This window comes from Halyomorpha halys, unplaced genomic scaffold (assembly GCF_000696795.3).
Source record: "Halyomorpha halys isolate HHAL.00 unplaced genomic scaffold, Hhal_1.1 Scaffold286.1, whole genome shotgun sequence".
NCBI lineage: Eukaryota > Metazoa > Arthropoda > Insecta > Hemiptera > Pentatomidae > Halyomorpha > Halyomorpha halys.
In genome coordinates, this window is record NW_027115682.1 from 174,459 (window position 1) to 182,320 (window position 7,862).

The following is a 7,862-nucleotide window of genomic DNA, read 5'->3' on the forward strand; positions in this document are numbered from 1 at the left end:
GAGAGAGAGAGAGAGAGAGAGAGAGAGAGAGAGAGAGAGAGAGAGAGATATGAGGTTAGAGGAATATAGAAGAGAAAAGTGATATATGATATATCTACATTTTTGGATTTGAATTTTTTTTAATTTTAATAGGATAAGTGTTTTGGCTGCTTTGCTCGAATAGTAGCACCTATGTCAAAAAAAATATTAGTTTTATTTTGAAATAGACCTATTATACATTGCAATGACATTAATATAGACAGGAGATTTCTTTCTCTACGGTAGTACCTCTATAGACTGTCCCAAAGTTGAAAGGGCTGTACATCAAAAAGTAACACAGTCTACGGTACAATAAATCAATGATTATATGTTAAAAATAAAATAAAATATTTATATTTTATTTCCTGATATGATACTAATATTTTTTGAGCTTTTCGGGCTCCACAAAACATTTGAATTTCTCTCGTATCCAATCCTTAAAATCCAAATTCCTTCCTAAAATCCTCAATGCTCTTTTCTTTATCACAAATAAAATCCTTCATGAAGACTTTAATGTTCCATATGTAACTGACTTAGCCCGATTTCAATATTTCTATTATAAACTACCTGACCACCTAAACCCTAAAGTTTCTAAACTAGGTTTCTTAGTTACCAACGGGTAGTTTCTCTACAGTCTGTTTCACTCTATCATAAACTTACATCAAATTTACTAGATGTATTTTTATGTAAATAAAATTGTAAATACCAATAAATAAATATACATTTTTTTTTTATGATTATTTATATTATAATATCGTTGCAGTTACGTCTAAACTTATTTTCTATGATTCTTAATGTAATATCATAGGCCAATATTATATTAATGTAATATGTGCTCATGTAATCATATAAGCTTTAATCATATAAGGTCTTAAGTTTCTTTGTGGTGTATCATACATGATCCCAAACATTTACTATGTAACTATTCTGGCCATCTTAAAGACGTACATTAAAGTCTGCATTATCATAAAAAAAAAATTAGAGATATCTCTCATGTAATGTTACATTTTCTTATGCAGTAGTATTAGGTATATTTAAAAGTTAAAATTAGATAAAAGGAGCTTTCGGTCATTATCAATGAGAAGTAATGAGATGCAGGTCCCAGGTTTTCCCTAGCACACCGGCGTTTGTTAAATACTTTCCCCCTTTTAAAATATTACATCCAACAGTATTTGGTATATATTAGTCTGATTGTAATGAAATACTATTGTTACCTTATAAATAAAATATTTCAACAAAAATTTTATGGAATGAAAATGTTCAACTGAATTTCTTAGCTCCATATCTCAAAAAAAGATATGGTGTTAAAATAGGAAAAGTATTATAACTACTTAGATAGAAAATTTATTGCAATTGATTTTTTTAACTGTATTTTTATGTCCAAATCCACACGTAATCGAAAAACAAAAGAAGTGAAGTATGCGTTTTTTTACCCCTTCTTGCATATAAACCCGACGCACAAATCTGTGGGACTTTAGAGGACAATGTGCTGTGAAGGGAGATAAGGAAGGGACTACCTAATTAATTTAAGGCCACAAATTAATTTAAAAAGTCCCTCCTTTATTTTTCTAAATTTTGGGTTTTGCATTGAAATAAATTTCCATATTGGAATAAAATAAGAACGAGTTAAGAAATGTTTGAAGTAACATATAAGATAAAAAATAATATATACTTATTATGATATATAATAAATATGTATATAGAAAATTAAGTAAATAATTTATAGAATCAAAGCTAAAACAACTCACTATATTTCTACTAATTTTTAAATCACTGATTTAAATCACTAAAACAAAATAGAAGTTGATATTAAGACAATGCATCTTCACAAAATATCCTTTTTATTTATTAACGTAAAACTGCTTCAACATTATGATGTAACTTGTAACTGCTGCAACCATCTGTAAAAAATCAGTTATAATTATAAGTAATATTTTTATAGTGATTAATAATTTAACCATCCATCTCAACATTTCACTTTGGTTCAGTTATTATTATTAATTTACTAGCTGTATTGATTCACAAGAGGTTTTCGCCTAAAAATTACCGAGTGGATCTGATTAGCTGAATGACATCCGAAATTTATGTAGAGAAAGCAAAAAAGAGCAATCACAAAAAAAAGAATCCTTGAAGAAACATTCTTCAGTTTGATGGATTTCTATTATCCATGTTTTTAACGTTCACGTTTTGTTTTACACTGTTTCAAAAATCTTATATTACTTCATTGTTTTGTATTCTTAGCTCTTTCTCTATGTCTTATTTAAGTATAGATTGCTTATCTCCGTATATAAGTTGGGGAGTGGACGTCTGAAAACATATAACTGAGAAAAAATAAATAGAAAATTGTACTAATACCAGGTGAATTATGAGTATTATAATTTGTGAAATACATTGCAATAAACGTAATTAAATTCATTGACAATTCACATAGTAATAAGCTTAATAATAAGTTTGAACAAAATAAATTGTATCCAATTTAAGTCAAAAACACTTTATTTCTTAAAAGTCTAACGTTTCGGCCAATTAGACCATCCTGAAGGCCCATCAATCAAATAACAGCTTTTATTATACATTCAGATTTAACAAGCAACATTATTATTAATAAAATAGCATACCTTAAATACAAATTTATATTCACATTAATAATTTAAAAGCTTTTTTCAGGCTAAAACATACTCAGGTCATCGATTTCAGTCAAATTTACCCTAAGAGACAATAAAAATTAGGGAATCATATTAATTTATTAATAACCTTTCCTTAGCTTATGTCTAATTACCTATTTTGTCACTCTTCACATAAAATATTAAAACTTTAAATTATGAATCAATTTAACACTTTTTACACATTAAAAGTATTACATATTTCAAAATCTTTTTTAGTTAAAATTCTTATTTCTTTTATTATCAAAATTCATATCAAAGTTAATTATAAAAAGCAATATATATTTTTTATCCATATTTTTCACAAATTAATAATTTTTGGTTCAAATTCTTGTGTCTATTTCAAAATTCTAATTAATTCTTGTTTAGTATAAAAAAATTATGAACAAAACATTTCTTTAATAATTTATTTTTTCTGTTACTATAAAAATTCTTATTTTCGGTTTTCTCAAGATGGGAATAGCCAATATATATTTTGGCCCCACTAAAAATAAAACAGTTCAACAAAAGATAAGGAAGCCGTATTACAATCGGTAAAGATCATTTGAATCCGAATTGTTTTTTCCTTTAGCTATTCATTAAAATATTTTTTATTTGTCCACCTTTTATTATTTATAACAATGAGAACTGTTTATTTTTTTTTTTTCAAATAAACAAAATCAAAGGTACTTTAGAAGACGATTTTTGAAAAACTATCATTTTTATTTGTTCATATTTTATATATGATATTATAGTAAATCTATTATTCTATCCCCTATATTTAAAAAATAAGTATATATATATTCTGCATAGAATATATTGTGTTCTTTACCGAATGTATCAGAGAGTAATCCAGCTTGAAGAAGCCACAAGCAGTGAAAATAACCTCTCTTTTAGTAGCCACATGAAGTCTTAGCTGCTCCTAAACAGAAATCAAATCAAGTTTATTTTTTATAAATTGCCTAGATCTGGGGAACAATTTATTTTTATTTCTACTAGGAGCCAATTGGCACACTATGTTTGATAGTGGTAATTTTTTTCATAAGAATTATCATTATTTATAATGTTTTTTTAATCTATTCTTAATATAGTTAAAGCGACCTGGCTGAAATAGATAAAACTTTGGGAACGTTCCATAACAAACACTCATAATGTCCATAATTTTACTGCCCCTTTAATCACGTCTTATATATTTCATTATTTTAATCTGTTATACAGTGGTTAAATTCAAAGAAAATTATATTTCTAAGTCATTCTTCTTTAATGTTGATGTAAATTACACATAAGAAATCTAATTTATTGACCGAGAACGGACAAAAATATAAGATATTTCTTATTATTTAGAATATTTCCTAGATTGAAAATTATTTTAGAGTTAATAATTTTCATAACTTGTTTAATTGGATATTTTTTTATCATTACGACAAAGTGTCAACTTCATTAGATGTAAAAGCTTATTTATAATCTCACGCTTGTGCCACATCACATTATAATGAAAAAGAAATTGAAAATATTTATTTGCCATAAAATACTGCATTTCAACGCAAAACCTTTATTCTGCCAGATACAGTGAACACTCTGAACAAGGCCGAAGGATATGTTGATGAATGAATATGTTTCCTTCAATTGCCTGGGGATCACATATTATATGTGCTTCTGACTCCTTACGAGGTTATTTTAAAACCGATAAGTTAATTTGACTTCCAATTCATGTATAAGTTATTTAAAAGTATATATGGCATTAAGAGTTCATAAAATCTCTCATTTTCATAATTTCTTGTATGTACCCCCACTGCCACTATCAAAGCATATATGTTATTAAGAGAATATTAAATTTGTTACCTAAAGACAGAACAAAAAATTCAAAATCTTCAACATTGATAGAAGTTATTTTCTCAAAATTGGTATAGCATACTTACTGATATTTTGGTTGTACACTTATTGTCCTGTCAGAGATTTGGGAAAGCAACTATACTATTTGCTTTATTATAGAAGGAATTGTTTTGAGTGCTTAAAAGTTTAAAAATCTGAGGCACAGTTTTAATAAGGTTATTTCTCCGTTTTAAAAGCATTTGGAATTACTTGATAAAATTAAAGTATATCTTCTTCTAATTAAACTAAAATTAAAGTTAATTAAAATTAAATAAGGGAGCACGGTAGCACCGGGGTAAATTGTTTTCTGTTACACACTAGCCGTGTATCAACTCCTGTGGGTTCTGGAGTCCTCCTGGGGTCCACCCAGCCTCATAAATTTGGTACCTTTAATTATGGTATTTATTATTATTATTAATTATAGTAAAAATCTGGAGGTAGATTTTGGCCAAATCACCTCCTTGAACAATCGTAGGTATAGTAACAGTAATTCCTTACTAAGTACAGAACCCCTGACCATTCACAGGTTGTAGAGGTACCGATTTTATTTTTATTTTTTTTTAATTGAAGTAAATAAAGGAAGAGCTTTTAACGAAATAATTAATAAAACATGAATTAGTATAGCTTACCTCATTTAACAATTTTTTCGTTTCGTCTTTGACCATGAATCGATACAAGAGAAGATTAAATTTGTTAATCTGCAAAAGAAGTAAACGCCAGTTTTAAACAAATTCAATGAATCAAAATATAATTTAGTATTGCTTTTGTAACTGTATAATAATAAAATAGATTGATAATAAACGAAGTAAAGAGATTAGAATAATATTACTACTGTGAAGCAACTAATCAAAGATCACTTGTTAAATTACTAACTGATTTTTCAGACAAGGTAATTTTATCCTTGAATAATGGTGAGACCATTTTTATCATATTTTACATGATACCCAATTATGAATTTCCCGATCACTAATAAAATAAAAAATATCAAACATTGGTCACAACTAATTTAAATATGGTCACTTGTACCAATAATTAATTATGATAGTGCAGGTTAAATGAGGAAGCAATAAATCTCAAATTTGATAAATATAAGAGGAGCAGAAAAACTTGTCAGATTGAAAAATGTGACCCGTTATTCATCTAATAGTTATTCTGTTCCATTATTAATCAACTAGAAGTATTACGTTTACATTTTAGTTAAATAGTAAAAATTAAAATTTTCCCATGTGCAACCAATAGACATGTATCGATTTAACTTTTTTTTATCTCACTGAACCAAAAGTTTTCCGCTGTATTACGATTTGATAATATAATTCCCCCACCCCTAACACTTGTGCAACTTGCAGATGCGCCCCAGCCTGCCACTTGGATACCAGGAATGTTTCATAACTGCTAATTTAGTATACAAAAGTTAATTTTATTTTAAAATAATGTTTACTGAAAAGACAGGAAACTGCACGTCGATTCAGACTATTCCAAAACTATTACGGCACATACAGAACAAAAGGTCTAAACTTCCAATCCAATACAAAAGACTGATCTACATGAATATAATAAAGCCAATCTGAATATACGGAGTTGAGCTTTGGTGCTTCATTAAACCTTCGAATACCTCTAAATCTTACATTCCAAAATCCTTCTTAAAATCCTCAATACTCCTTACTTTGTCACAAGTAAAATCATCCATGAAGACCTTAATGTTCCAAATGAAACCAGGTTACATCGAACCAGATATCTATTCTACCATTATGCTCCGTAACCACCAGTTTCTAACCTTGCTTCCTCTATCATCCCTGACAATCCTACAAGGCGCTTGAAAAGATGGCCTCAACCTTCTAATGTTATTAGTGTTGCCAATGGGTACTTTCTCTACAAGACTTTATCATCCCATTGTAATCTAGCAACTAATTTACTAGATGTATTTTTATATAAATACCGTTGTAAATGCCAATAAATAAACTGAAAAAATTAATGTTTATGTTATTTATTTATTTTTAATGTATAGATAAACTTGTTACAAAAGAAATAAATTACTCTATACTTTCGAAATAAAAATGACGCTTTATACAACTAACGCCCTCTTTCAGCGATTTTTAATTCAGCTGAAGCTCGATAAAATTATTTATTTTAATCATTCAGTATAAATCAATTCACTTAGTTATCCTATAATAATTATACCTTTTTGGAAATCTTTGTTGAACAGGTGCATATTTGCCATATTGTGCTGAAGTACAGAATAGCAATGATCACTCTAATTTTCTGTATTGATTCAGATATTGATTTAGTAGGTAGAACACTGAATGTTTTTGTATCAAAGGGATTGATGGTCAAGTAGAAAAGAACAATTACAGTTCCCAAGAAAGCCGAAGCTATATGAACGGTTAGGAAAATCGTGAATGATTCGTTCAAAAGGGTGGCCACGTCACACAGTTGGTTATGAAGATATACTAAATGTTTAATCTCAATAATAGCTAAACTAACATTACTATCAAGTCGGACTTTTTTTAAAAAATAGCAAAGGCTGGACAATCTTTTTCTAACCAGCAATGCCGTAGCGGAGAACTGAGAACTGGACAAGAAAATGCCCACAGACAGAACAAAGAAATATAATCCAGTAATATGGATCCTCATACTATTCACAAAATAGTGATAATATAATATATAAAACAATAAACTAGCGGCACCAACGATGTTTTTCTCCCTCCAATCTGAACTCAGAGATTTCCAATGTTCTTTTGCATAGGAGAGACGGTCGATATCTCTCAAGGATTGTAAAATCTTGTTAATGGCTGAAACTCGCAAAGGTGAAGTTGCTATACCTACCAATGTCACAGGTAACATCATCGTTAACAACAATGTACATAATGCTTTCTCTAGCACACTCTTATAGAATACATTATTGATACATAGCCTGCAGACGCTGCTCATTGAGATAGTGGTAAGGAAGGCAGCAACAGTAAACGAAAAAAGACACAATGGAAGGACCTTCTTGAAATTATATTTTTGAAGGTGATAGGGAAAAAATCCGAAGAAGGAACAAATAAGAAAAATTATTCTAAAATACTGATCAGTCTGAAATAGAAATTGGTTTGATGCCATTCTATTAACTGAAGAAAGTTTAGCTGAACGTAAGGTTGATTGCTGACTGGGCAATCAATAACAGGTGAACATTGAGTGTTCTCAACTAAAGTCATCCATTATTAAATATTAAAGCCATTAATGATACAGCCCATTACATTCTAACAATGAGGACTACAAGAGAAATTCAATGGCTTTTTTCGATTTTTCAAAGGGTTCAAAATTATGAAATGAAAGGAAAAATAGTTTATTAAA

General features: G+C 28.7%; 1 long non-coding RNA gene across 1 annotated transcript; it reads right to left on the reverse strand.

Annotated features, from left to right (window-relative positions):
- Positions 1-3,489: 3,489 nt before the first annotated feature.
- On the reverse strand, positions 3,490-6,873 carry LOC106680758 (uncharacterized). Its single transcript, XR_010844926.1, has 3 exons — positions 6,708-6,873; positions 5,159-5,227; positions 3,490-3,579 (listed from the first exon to the last, which is right to left on the reverse strand). It is a non-coding gene; the product is annotated as an uncharacterized lncRNA (long non-coding RNA).
- Positions 6,874-7,862: the final 989 nt, after the last annotated feature.